General features: G+C 27.0%; 1 protein-coding gene across 3 annotated transcripts in view; it reads left to right on the top strand.

Annotated features, from left to right (window-relative positions):
* The window catches only part of LOC107439647 (5-hydroxytryptamine receptor-like), a 482,335-nt gene that overhangs the window by 164,531 nt on the left and 303,267 nt on the right, over positions 1–14,537 (top strand). For all 3 annotated transcript variants that reach the window (XM_071188193.1, XM_071188195.1, XM_071188194.1), the window contains exon 2: positions 3,655–3,736. The gene's annotated coding sequence lies outside the window, so the exon portion shown is untranslated. The remainder of the gene's footprint in view (positions 1–3,654; positions 3,737–14,537) is intronic.

Here is a 14,537-nt window from a genome sequence, read left to right on the forward strand (position 1 = left end):
CTTTTTATCTTTTAGGTTAAGAGCAATCGTAGCTTCAGCTCTAAGAGCGGAGTGAACTAGCCCTTGTATTCTCTTTAGCCCTGAGTTGCAAATGGTTAAAAACCGCATCGTTTTGTATTCATAATTTTCTAACCATACTAGTTGTAAGAGGTTTCAAACCGTATAGGTAAAAAAAAGTTGTTTACCGTTAAGTTTATTGTCAATTGGATGTACAGACATTTGTCGGTTATTTCACCTTAAATTTAGAATGAAAATTCTAACAGTGCAGGAACTATAAATGGTTCTGGGCTTAGTGGAACACTTAGTCTAAAATCACTTACTTGGCACCATTTTTGTCTTACACTTAAACTTTTTATATTGCATGTGTTAAGGATGGTAATTACAAAACGTTTAGCATGCGAATAAAACATATAAAAAGAGTAAAAACTTATATATTTGTTAAGTTTTAATGTCTGTGACATGTTAAAATTTTTATCAAATTAAATTCATTTATAATTTTACTATTTATTCGAATTAATGAGCATTTTTTTATTTAAATAAGAACATATGGTTTTGTAATTTTAATAAGAACATATGGTGCATGAAATAAGAAATAAAATATTTCATTTAGTTACTCAATTACAGACGTAAAAATGTATTAAGAAAGGATTTATAAATAAATTGAGGAAAACTTTGTGAAAACCAAATTCAGTTTCGTTTCTGCATTTAATTTTTTGCTTATCTTGAAAACTAATTAAAAAGTAAGAGATTTTTTTACAATTTAAAAAAGGGCTTCATTTCTTCATTGAAAAATATTTGCATTTACATTGATTTTTTTAAATGACATTTTAAACAAATAATCGTTAAAAATAATTAGATTCACTTGAAGAAGAATTTGGATAGAATTATTTTTGAAATTTTTTATTTAATTCATAGATAAATATTTTTTTCATATTATATATCATGCACAACAAATTTTTCAATTAGTTTGCTGGATATATTTTTATTTTTTTCGCTTGTTTTCACAAAACTGTTCTCTCTTTTTTTTAAATTAAACTTAAGTTGTATTTTGTTTAGAAGAAGCTTACTTTTTTATTACGTTTATATAGTTATTTATAACTTAAATATTCTATTTCGTTTCTATGTAAGAAATGGTTCAAATTTTTTTTTCCTTGTGTTTGTTTTATGTATAGTTTTAATTAAGTTCATTTGCGCTCTTTTATGCTTATATTTTAGTTATAAAAAGTATATTTTAGTTTTTTTTAAGAAATGCTATGTTATTAAAATGTATTTCAAGAATTCTAAGTCTAAAATTGTCATTTTTTTAATAATTATTATTATTATTATTAGTAATAATAATAATATGCTATTACTAATACTAACTTTAAAATGTATTAGATAATAGTAAGTGCAAAAGATTAAAAATATATAACTTTATAGTTCCTTTAATAGTGTATTTTAATTTGATAAACATTCTTATTTGATGTCAAAGAAAAATAGTTTATACTAAGAAATGCTTTATAAAAACGAGGAAACTACAAAAACAAAACATACTTTAAATATATGTTTAGCTTAAAACAATACGCTACTATTTTCAATTTTTTATACGTTTGACATATTTATGATTAATTGCTGGCAATATTTCTAGAAGACTTTTATAGCCAGAATCACGACAAGAATTTTCTTCATGTAAAATTAATGACAAAATTATTCACTACTTTTGTCATTAATTAAGTAGCAAAATAATTTAGAGCTGTTTTTTACTACCAATTCTTTTTCATAATCTCTTCTTCCTTAATACTCTTTTAATAAGCTCATAACACGTGTTATTTTTCTGTACTTTTTTTCCTAATTCCACATATTTTTTCTTAATATTTTTAATTCCGCTATCCTTAACATGTATCATAAAGCCTGTTTTTTTAAGAGTCTGTAATTTTTACTGAAAGTTAATTAACTTTTTTTAATATTTTCAATTTGATTGAATTTTGTTTAAATTCATTTCTTTCCATGCTCGACCCAATATTGAAAATGATTTTATATATATATATANTTTAGCATCATTTGGCATTTAGCATGTAATTTTAAATACAAAATTTGATCAAAATCATTTGAAAAGTTTTCGAAAAATCAAATTTTAAACATAATTATTTTCAAAGTTAGCATATAACAAAAAAAAAAGATAATTTAGAATGAATTTATACTCCATAATACTAGTTTCTCTATTTTTACAGGTCAACACGAAAATTAATAAATATTCTATTTATATTACCGCTTTTACATTCAAAACTGAATTTGCCAACCATCTTAAGAAGAGAGCTATATTTTTTCTCCAAAATATGCTTGAAAATGACTGCTTGAAGACCTTAGGAATTACTTAAAGGAAAAGAATTAAATTAAATTAAGGAAATTTAAGTAAAATAAATATTATAAATATCTGATTCCCATAAAAAGTTTCTGCGTCAGTTTATTTATTTAAATTTATAATGAATCTCAGCCATTCTAAAAATATTTATTTGCTTAAATTAACACCTCATTGCTGTTTACAAATGTCTGGAAAAATTAAATCCATATGTTAAATGAAATTAAAATAACAATGTAGTTAGTTTACTTCTGCCAAAAAATAAGCAGACATAAAAATTTAATGATTAATTTAAGAATATATATATATATAACACCACATACGTGAACAAATATAGTCGAAAAGTTCAATCTATGAGTTGGATAGTTTTGAAAATGCATCTTATCTCCTGGTCGAATAGACTAGCCACTATAAAAAACGATTTTCAAAGGAACCCCTTCTAATTGACTCTCATAAAGGTGTTACCAACGGCGTACACTTTAAAAATTTCACAATTTGATTATGGTATATGACCAGTACAAAGTACTCCGGTCACCGATTGTAAAACTAAATTTATATCGGTAAAGCTTACATGACCATAAAAATACAGGTTTGCCCGTAAAATTTTTCCCTCAAAATTTATGGTCACCGATTTCAAATTAGCGTTATGCTCGTAACAGTTTGATCGATGTCGTGTGAAACTCGTGATTTCTCCGTCGATTCCGAGGGTTGAAACGATATAGTGAGAGAGATGCGCACGCATTGTCCGTGATCAATTTGTAGAGGAAATGGGCGAAAGAAGCTGGCCATTGGTCTGAATCGAACCAGGAATCTTTGCATCTATTCATCGATGTTGTAACCAACCTGGAAAACAGTCTACAGCTTAGAATTGAATTAGGAAGCATTACATATTAACCGTATAAATTAACTGCAAAGTCTACTTATTTTGTTAAAGTTCGTTAGATCAGGTATTTTTGTCAAACAAGGAAGATGACTGCATAAATTAATGGCCAATTCTACTAATTTTTTTTCGAAGGATCTTTACAGTTATGGGAATTGGTCCTTCTTTTTTTAAAAAAAAAATTAATTAATTATTAAAAAAACTAGTTTTGTGCATTAAATAGGGGCCATATTTCTAAAATTTACGGAAATTTCTTAGAGTTTATAGAAAATGATTAAATCTTGTTTTTTTTCTCTCTATTACACGAGTCCAAATGTATAGCGTACCTGAATATAGTGTATATGATAGTGTAGATATTGTAAATGAACTTAACAGAATAAAATAATCGAGTAAATAAGAAACAAAAATACCAATAATTATTTTTTTATTTTTATAGATATATTTTCAAGTGGTTCTTGTGCACACACTTCTAGAAGGAAGTTGAAGAAATGATGGCTTTTACTTAACCTAAAATTAAGGTAAGTAAATTTTTCCTTTATTTTAAATGTCTTTATCTAGATTTAAACTTCTTTCTAGATAATACGAATAAAATTCTCATTCTTGCAAATAGATATGGCTGTTTCTTGCTAACTTGAGATGCAAAAGTACTATAAATTACATCAGTGATCGGTGTTAGTAGAGGGTCACTAAGACCTCCATATTTAGTTTTAAATAATCGTTCTAAATACAATATTTAAGGAATAATCACGAGATCAAAAATCTGCAAAGGTAATTGAATCGTACTAGCGGGTTATTACTTGGGAATGAATTATAACTGCGGAAATCATTTGGGAAGGAAACGTAATGGGGCGAATTCGTTCGGGAAGGAATCGTAATGGGGGGAAATCGTTTGGGAAGGAATCGTAATGACAGGAAATCGCGTGGGAAGGAATCGTAATGGCGGGATATCATTTGGGAAGGAATCGTAATGGTGGTACTTCAAGTTCCAAATTTTATTAATTTATTTTGTTCTCCCCAGTTCTATTGTTTGGTTGAAAACAGAAAACCACCAAACCAAAAATGGCAGATTTCTGTCATTTTTGATTTGGTGATTATCCATATTTGGTGATATATCTTACGAAGAAAGAATCAAATTTGGAAGACGTCAACTTTCATACGTGAATGCAACACAAATCCAACACGTCGGTGAGAAAACTGAATATTTAATTATATTCTTGTTCATTAGGATCTTTACAAGTGTACGTCATGAAGCCCAGATTTATTTTGATGGGGGTCAAAGAAAGAAGCAGATTTTAGTTTCTGTTGCCAATACCTAGCAATTGAAATTAACTTCGAAAAATATTTTAGTAGGAAATACCGGACAAATGTTTATTGAGCAGTGGCACGTAACCTTAAAACTTCAGTAAACATTTGAATACCGGTGGAGAAAATGAAAATCTGCGACAGATTGATAATCGATACTTTCCGGGATAAATGAGAAATAAATATGCATAGCCAATATAGAGGACGTACACCAAGTTAATAATGGTAGCATTATTAACTTGGCATTATTAACTATATAAATGAGCATTAGAATTGTTAACTATATAAATGATAGCATTCACTAATAAAAGTCAACATTCTACAGATTTCGTTTTTCTCGGAAATTTTTTTTTTCAGTCGTATCACTGGATACTTAATCTTTGAAGTAGTAACATTGGATTCGTAATCATTGAAGAAGTAGTAGTAAATATTTTATATTTAAAGCAGTAACAAATTAATCTTTCACAAACACACCGTCAGTCTAGTTATGTTGTTAATTATGATACAGTTTCTTCAAGTTTATACAATGTTCACTGTATTTTTATCAACGAATATACAAGCATCGTAACTTGTTCGATCAAACATGTCAACTTGTTTGAAAAACTTTGTAGGAAGATAAAAACGTTTCGAAGCTTGCTTTACTAAAATGGTGAATAAAATTGCAAAATCATAGCCCCGAAAACATGCTTTCTTTGAATAAACATAGATATTTTTAATAGATGTGGATTTGTGACTCTCAAAATATGGGTGTTAGCCACAATCTTGAAAATATTATTTCGATAGTTTAAACAGGACCGTGGTTGAATATTTTAAATCCTCAATAATGATTGAAATCCTCAGTAATTGCCATTTCCTTAGAAATGTTTAAACTAATCGTGAAATAATTGGAGAGCATTATTAAAATGTTTTTCTTGTTTAAAAATAGTTCAATGCAAAAATAGTGATACTAATGATATTTTTTCAATATTTTTTAGAATAAAGTTTGAAACAATTTTGAACTGCAAGGTATACAACTTTTAGCATCATTTGGCATTTAGCATGTAATTTTAAATACAAAATTTGATCAAAATCATTTGAAAAGTTTTCGAAAAATCAAATTTTAAACATAATTATTTTCAAAGTTAGCATATAACAAAAAAAAAAGATAATTTAGAATGAATTTATACTCCATAATACTAGTTTCTCTATTTTTACAGGTCAACACGAAAATTAATAAATATTCTATTTATATTACCGCTTTTACATTCAAAACTGAATTTGCCAACCATCTTAAGAAGAGAGCTATATTTTTTCTCCAAAATATGCTTGAAAATGACTGCTTGAAGACCTTAGGAATTACTTAAAGGAAAAGAATTAAATTAAATTAAGGAAATTTAAGTAAAATAAATATTATAAATATCTGATTCCCATAAAAAGTTTCTGCGTCAGTTTATTTATTTAAATTTATAATGAATCTCAGCCATTCTAAAAATATTTATTTGCTTAAATTAACACCTCATTGCTGTTTACAAATGTCTGGAAAAATTAAATCCATATGTTAAATGAAATTAAAATAACAATGTAGTTAGTTTACTTCTGCCAAAAAATAAGCAGACATAAAAATTTAATGATTAATTTAAGAAGAGATAAATATTTATTTATAAATTTGCTTTCCTAAATAAATTAATATTTAAATATTAAAATAATATTTAGATTCGTACTTTCTTCTTAACATTTAGAAAAAGAGACAAGATTTAAATACGTTATTTTTAATATCACGCAGAATTTCTTAGTATTATTTATCTGCAAAAGGAAAAAATTAGTTTATTTAATTATAAACATGTTTTCTCAAAAACAACTTAGTATTTATTTTGCAAATTTATTTATTTAGTGTTTTTTCCTGTTTCTTCGTATCTCTCTGTATTTGTTTAATTATTTTTAATTTTAAAGTGCTTTTAAACATTAATATTTTATGCATTGAAAAGTGGGATAAGACCAGGTAGCTAAGATACGATAAGGCTAAGATAAGGCTTGTTAGAGCTAAATTGTTCACCCAGTTTTACCCCTCCAGTAGGATAAGACTGGGTACTTCCATGGAAAATTTAGAAATTTTAAAATTTCAGGGGAAAATAGCAAATATATTTATTTTGTGTGAAAATTTACGAAAATTATACATTTAACTTACATGTGATGTAGTCAAACTGAATAGTTTTCGGACTGAAGATGAAAAAGAAGAAGAAAAGAAAAGAAAAAGTAGAAGAAAAGAAGAAGAAAAAGAAAAAGAAGAAGAGGAAGACGAGGAAGAAGAAGAGGAAGAGAGAGAGGGAAGAAGAAGAAGAAGGAAGAGAGAGAGAGAGAGAAAGAGAGAGAAAGAGAGAGAAAAAAAATTGTACTGGGCTCGGGGTTGCTGAGGGCCCGTACAAATTTCGTTATAAAACTAAAGTGTGTACTAACTAGTTTTTTTTTTAAAAAAAAAATTGCATTTATAAAAACCACAGTTTTGTATAAGGGTTCTTCAAAAATTTTACAAAACATAAAATTAATGCTTTTTGTACTTTAAGAAAGGGCCTGCTATAAATTTTATCCTGGGGCTCATTGAACCTTTGTTCAGCTTCGGGTGTAGTAATTTTATTTTTCGGTTGCTCTGCAGCTTTCGTGGAGAAATCGTAGACAGACATCAAGGGGGTTCTCTATCATCTTCAGAGAACAGAGATTATCTAAACGCTATAGAACAGTGCTGCAACTGGACAAAACGTTATTGCTTGTTAGGTTATGAAGTTTTTGTAAACGTATAATTAGCTGGACAAAAAAAAATTCGTAACTGTAATGACCTTTAAATAAAGATAGCTTAAAAACTATTGAACTTTAGAAAGTTGTCATAATGAAACAAATTTTTTTCATACAGACTCAGCAGCTTTTCTTCATATTCTTCATTTTCTTAATTACCATGAAGAACTCTGGCTAAAAAAGTGCAAAATTTAACTTAACATCTATAAATAACTGTTACAAAATTACATCAGTTACAAAAAAGGCATATTATTTGAGAAAAAGTACAATATCATGGAACATAAGGACTTTGAAGTATAGATTTAAACTTAATGATTTTGACGATGTTCAAATCCTCTAACATTTTCTCAATACGATGAAATATTCGATTGGAGTGAATATTTCACCAAAGTTCAAGAAGTGATATAAAAAATGTTTTTACAGAGAACTTAAGTAACAGTATTATGTAATTTTTATTAGTACAATATTTAAAATGTAGAAGACAAATAACAAATAAAAAAATCTACAGTTATTTATGCTAAAAACAGATGTAAAAATTACTCAACTTTCTTATGAGCAAATCACTCTCAAGATGGACATACTTCGCTTAAACTCCTTACATTCAAAATTCATTATCATTAAATAAAAGAACATTTTCTTACCTTTAATCACAAAATAAATGAAAATCTTCCTTCAGTATTCTTTAATGTATTCATATTTTTTTTAAAGCAATAAATGTCCCGAATTCTTCCCAAAGACGAGCTTCGTCTAAATCTTCCAGCAAAAATTATCTTCAGAAAAATCCAGCGTACATATTCTAAATCACAAAACATAAATTCTTCAAACTTTACCGATTGATTTCTTAGCTATTAAAATATCATCAAAGCAGCATTTTATGCGAAGGCCATGTAGTGATGCTCTAATTACTTACCAATATGATCGCTTTTACGATAATTCATATTGATTTTCCCCTTATCTTGCATATTTTACCAGCATACGAAGCAAAGATTCTGAAAGTAAGCCATTAAAGTTCTAATCAAATATTAAAAATTTAATTTATTCCTTAATGCCTCAACTTCATTTCCTGTTATATATATATAAATATCATTATTAAAATTTATGTAATAAAAAGTGTTTATGAAGACGAAAAATGCGTAATATCGAAAAAATATATTATCGTATATATAAAAACGTGAGTAAAACTCAGCAAATGGGAAAAAAAAACTTCTGATATTAAAAAACTATAACAAGGAGCTCAAAAATCATTTGGTGAACAATGAAAAAAGCACAAAACAATAGATGTGTTTAGATTACTTTGTAATGTTTAGGAAACGAGATTATTTATCGCCTTCAAGTTTTAAAATAAGTAGCAAAATTATTTAATAGATGGCTCTTCTTATTGAACAAAGTAAAAAAAAAATTCAGCATGATTTTCGTTGCTCTGTAAAGACAATCACCAAGTTTCAAAATTTTATCCTCATTAAGTTTCAAAATCAAATTGTCAAGCGAATGCGTCGTTAATAAACAATATATTTTATTGCAATTTGTATCATTCCATTTGCAATCGTAATAAAAAAAGAAAAGGAAAAAATCAAGATTGACATTTAGTATGATTGCATAAAAATTACGCTAAAAATTGTAATTACCTCATTGCATTAATTATTAATTAATACTAAAATATAATATTTATTAACTATGCATTATAGTTTAAACGAGATTCGAACGCAGTTTAATTAAATATCTTTAGAAGAGTCTATAAAGTTTATACTAGTAATTCTCTTTTGAAAAACATCTTAAAGTTCAATTTTCGCTGTATGATTTAAAAGTTACGTTTTTATACCATTGAAAAGCCACTCCCACACAGTAATGGTATTTCTTTTGTATTTTACAACCTATGGGAAGAATCTCTCTCTTTCATTTGTTCATTTTTTTTTCAAAATTGTATGGGAACATCTAATCCATAGAGATTAATTTTAATCCTTTCACTAAAAATAGCTAGTCTCTAATCTGACCAGTTTCAGTGCTTCTTCGCCAAACTAAGTTTTTTTTTATCTTTCCTCTTAAGCATTAGATGGATGACTTTTTTGCGGAATGATTTTAAAATGCGTTAAATAATTTTTTTATTCTGCTTTATTTAATAAATTATTCAACGATTTTTCGTATTTTCTTTTTACATTAAAAAATGCATTCATGCTTTTAAAGGGTTGCAATATGTAGCAATGCATATTACTTAACTTTAAATTTAAGTACATTTTTTGACCAGGAGTTTTGTATACAGTTTTTAATTTGAAATTTTGGGCATTGAAGTACAGCCATTCTTCGTATTTGATAAACCTTTAATATAGTGTCAACTTAAAAATATTATACTTCGGAAACGTTATTATATGTAACATTGCATATTACTTAATTTTAAATTTAAGTACATTTTTTGACCAGGAGTTTTGGATAAAGTTTTTAATTAGAAATTTTGAACATTGAACTACAACCATGGCTCACATTTGATGAAACTTTAATATAGTGCCGACTTAAAAATATTATACTTATGAAACGTTATTATATGTTACCATTGGTTCTACATAAAGTAAATATGATTCTATTTATCAACTTAATTTATAATGCAGAAAAACTTGAATCATATTTAATGATATTTTTGTTTTTAAATCAAAAGATAATATTGTACAAATTTTGAACGGATCTTCTAAAAGTACAAAGAATAGTACACTTCTTCTCAGTGGACCATAAAATTTCCCTTTCATGAGGATTAAAATTTAATTAGTCGTTCTTATTTGCCAGAATTTATTGAAATGCGTTAGTTGTTTAAATATAATGCATTTTTGAGAAAGAAACATATTTATAGTTATTTTTTTAAATAAAAAGATAATATGTACAACGTTGAACGGATCTTCTAAAAGTGCAAATTATACTATATTAAATTTCACTTTCATAAGGATTATAATCCATTAAGTGGTTCTAATGGGCCAGAATTTATTTAAATACGTTACTTATTTAAATATAATGCATGTTTGTGAAAAAAAGCATGTTTTTTTATATTTCAGTTATAAAGTTAATCAAATTTTATATGCCATGGGTAAAAAATTATTTGTATTGTTTTAAATTAATTATAGTTTAGATTTTCTTACACCATTGAAATATCTACCTCATCTGCGCCAAACTACTGTAAGAAAAGTAGAGTCAAAATTACGAGAATATTGTGGAATTTACTGAGTTTCTAGCTAAAAGGGAACACAAAAAAGCTCGTATTTGATACCGATGTTCTCTGGTAATGATTTTGATACATTTTACAATAAAATATGATTTTTTAATACATGATAAAATTTGGTAATTTTATAATGATGCTTTGAAGAATGGCATAAAAACTATGTATTTGATTAAAATTAATTCTCAGCTTTGTATATTTTATTAAATGCGTGGTAACAAGAATTGTACATTTAAAAGTTAGAACTAAAATATTCAAAATAATGAAAAATAATTAACAACTGAAAAATAATTTTAACATTTAAACGTAGTTTAAATATTTTGAATTGAAATTAAAATTTCATTTCAAATTTGATCTTCGCTCAAGCATTTGTATGTAAACTAAAATTTCCAAAATGAAAATTATTTTATATCATTTTATTATTATTATAAGTACATTTTATTTCAACAATGCATGAACAATGTCGTAACAAATATCAGTTTCAGCTAAATGTCACCTTATTTCTAACTTAATAGGAATTCAGCTGATATTTCCATGAATATTTAAAGAGAAATAACACATCATGCATTAAATTTGGTCGATGAATTTAACGAAAGTACTTTTCCTGCTATCAAACAAGTCTTTTCCAACCAACTTATTTTGCATAAACCATGTGTCAGACAAGAAGCACATATTTTAGTGCTTTAAAACACTTTTATGAACTTTCTTAGACATAAAAGCGACAAGCTAGAAAACGAGAAAAAATTTTCTGCGTTACCATTTTCTTTTCTTTTTCTTTTTAATATCCGTTTTCGTTGGCCGGTGAATTGGAGGAGAGGGTACAGGTCCAATGATTATGTTTTCACTGTCAACCGAAGAACTGAGAAAATAAAATAAAATAATAGAACTCTTATTTTCTTTACAGAAGCGTGATATAGAGACATTTCTTTCAAAGCTCTCGAAGACACAATCTGAAGCATTGTTTTATAACAGTTATTTTCTTTCAAATGATTTGCAGGCAATTAAGAAAGTAATACGATATTATTCTTTCAACTCTATCTTCAAGTTTTGAAACAATTTTTTTTTTTAATTAAAATTGTTTGAACTCAAGTTTTAAATTGTTCAAAGTAGTTAGAGACATAAAGTTTGAGGAAGCAATCAATTGAATTTAGTTTTAGTTAATCGAATTTAACTAAATAGTTTCTTAAATACATTTTAATGATATTTTAATGGATCGAAAAATGCCGAAAATAATTTAAAGTTAGTTTTTAACTTGTTTCATGTTAGATTCAAGTTTGTTTCTTATTAGAGGTTGTTTAATTTGTCTAAATTCAACTTGTTCAATTCTCGTTTCTTATTAGAAGTTATCGACATAATTAATAGATTTGTAATGGGCTTAAAACTTAAAAGTTGAGAAAACAATTTTTCGAGTTTGGTTTTTGTTTTCAAGTTCATCAAAATTGGCTGATTATATTTTAACGCATCATGTTTTATAATATTTTCCCTAATAGAAAAACGGTGAAAAAACGTTCAATTTGTCAACTTGTTCAATCCTTGCTTCTTATTAGAAGTTATATACATAATTTGATTAGCTTAAAACACTAAATATAACCGACGTAAGTGTAACAGACTAAGTGGCTTTTAAATCATGTTCTAAGATATTTTAATAAAATTACCACATTATCAATTTTACCCCATTTATCAAATTTTATCACAGATTATAAAACAGTCTTTAATTGTTAATTTTACTGAAATCAGTACCAAAGCGTTTAGGTAAAAATTACCGAGCTTCTTGCTATTCCATATAGCGAAAAGCACGGTAAATTTTACCATGTTCTGGTAGTTGTAACCATACTTTTTTCCTCAATGTGGTTAATCATTGTCGACTCGGGGTCTTGTGTCTGAGAGTTTGCCTGATTCATATTCGCTTGCTCTATTGTAGGGCAAAGCATTATCATGTTTATCTGCATGCCCCGGGTCAAAGGTACTTAAATATCTTCTATAAGTATCTAGGCGTTACCTTGTACTTTACGTTGCATTTAAAATTAAAAAAGGTTTACGAAACAAACACTTTACTTTAGATATTTTTTTAGCTTTAAAACAGAGTAATTTAAAATTGATACTATTAAAAGTATTATTGCTCCTGCAGGTTTTCCTAATTTCTTGCATTTAAAATAAAAACATATAAACATATTAAAAATCAATATAATATTTTAGAATTAGTAATAGTGATTGATTAAAAATGTTGAATGCGAAATACATAAACAAATATGTTTGACATTACACAAAATATATTAGACAGAATTAAAAAGATATGTGAAGGGAAAACAATAGCCCTATTAGGATTAACATATTCGTTCCAGTAATCACGTGGGCTTTTAAATAATTTTCAATGTCATGTCAAAGGAAATATGTTTTTTACAAGCAAAAACTTTAATTACATCTGATCGACTAAGCTAGATATATACGAATAAATTATTATAAACTAAAAGAATTAGATTATAGTTTACATTTGAACAAGATTTTGTCTCACAATTAATATTTACAGATAAATTATAAAACGTGTTATTTACAGTTCCCCAAATGACTATAAGGGAAAAATTGTTGAATTATTAAGAAGAAGAATTCCCTTGATATTTCTTTCTTAAAGACGCAGTTTTGTCTTTTGAAAGGCCTTTAAAAAATGTCAAAAAGAAAGTATAAGCCTATAAGAATAAAAACTTATAATAAACTCATAACGAACCTCTTAGTATGCATTATTCAAATAAGGTTACAACTACATTATACATGCTAATATTGTATCGCGCAGGAAAATACCTCTTTTATATTAACTAAACCCTTGCATTATGTTAAAGGATTAATTATAAAACTCGTGGAAAACTATCCAAGGGTTAAATAAACTGATAAACCGTGGAACAACCAAAGTCTTCACACGCAATAGCTGAACACTAATATTGTTCTAGCCATCGCGGAAATTGTTAAACACGAAGTATAGTTGCCCTACTATGAAGCGAAATATACAAATTTGTTTTCAACTTTGAAAAAGATCTCTGTAGAATATTGAGGGTCTTGTTTTGAACGCAATACATTTTGCAAGAGTTAAGCCATTAACACACTATTATTATCCGTTGTGTACAATACATCGTAGAAAACTTGGCGAAGTTTTCAGTTATTGGCGATAGTTGCAACATAGTTGTGCTAATAGGTGGTAAACTATCTGGGCACTCAATTAAAACGACTGATTTAAAGCGTAAAGGAGAAACTCTTTGCATTTTAATCTTCAAATTAAAATTTCCATAATCTGGCAAGTATCCTCTTGAGCGCCATGCAATGAACTAATTACTGAAAACTTCGATGAAATGTTTGTTCGCCATCAGCTTGCCTTAAAATAACATCCATCGAGAGTAATTACGGAAAAGAATCTCGTTAAATTTCCTTCTAGTCATTTACTGGATGAAATTGATTTCCATCTGCTTCTATTAATTGACTACCAAATCTGCTGATATTTTGAAACCTTTAGACTTCTAAAATACTTTAAAGGCAGTTGATCTTACTTAATTTTTGAAGGAAAAAAAATTTAATTATGTCCTGTTGCATTTCCTGAAGTGCTTTAATTTGCTGGTTTTGACAAGCTATCCCACATGCATTTAATATATGAGTTTATAAATTTTAGTGGATAGTTACGACTAAAGTTATTGTATTTTGCGGAAATTAGGAAATATAAAACAGGGAAAAGTAAACACAATTAAGTAAACAATTTATTAGGCAAAACAATTGTTTATAATAAAATATTTTACCGATTCCTTATTTAAATGGATCATATTCTATTAAGGAATTTTAAATAACGTATTGACGTTTGGCAATAGACAAGTCAAATCTGTATTTTTTAGAGTCAGATGAAAATTTAAAAAAATAAGATAAGAAACGAAAAACGAAGAAAGGACATTAAAAAAATAGAGAAAAAAAGTTAAAAATTATTAAAAGTAATGAAAAAATAACTAAAAATGAGAAAAATTAACGAAAAAATGTAATCTACTTATCAGTTAACACCACAAAAATTATATCCACAAAAATAG

Source organism: Parasteatoda tepidariorum, chromosome X2, assembly GCF_043381705.1.
Source record: "Parasteatoda tepidariorum isolate YZ-2023 chromosome X2, CAS_Ptep_4.0, whole genome shotgun sequence".
Taxonomy (NCBI): domain Eukaryota; kingdom Metazoa; phylum Arthropoda; class Arachnida; order Araneae; family Theridiidae; genus Parasteatoda; species Parasteatoda tepidariorum.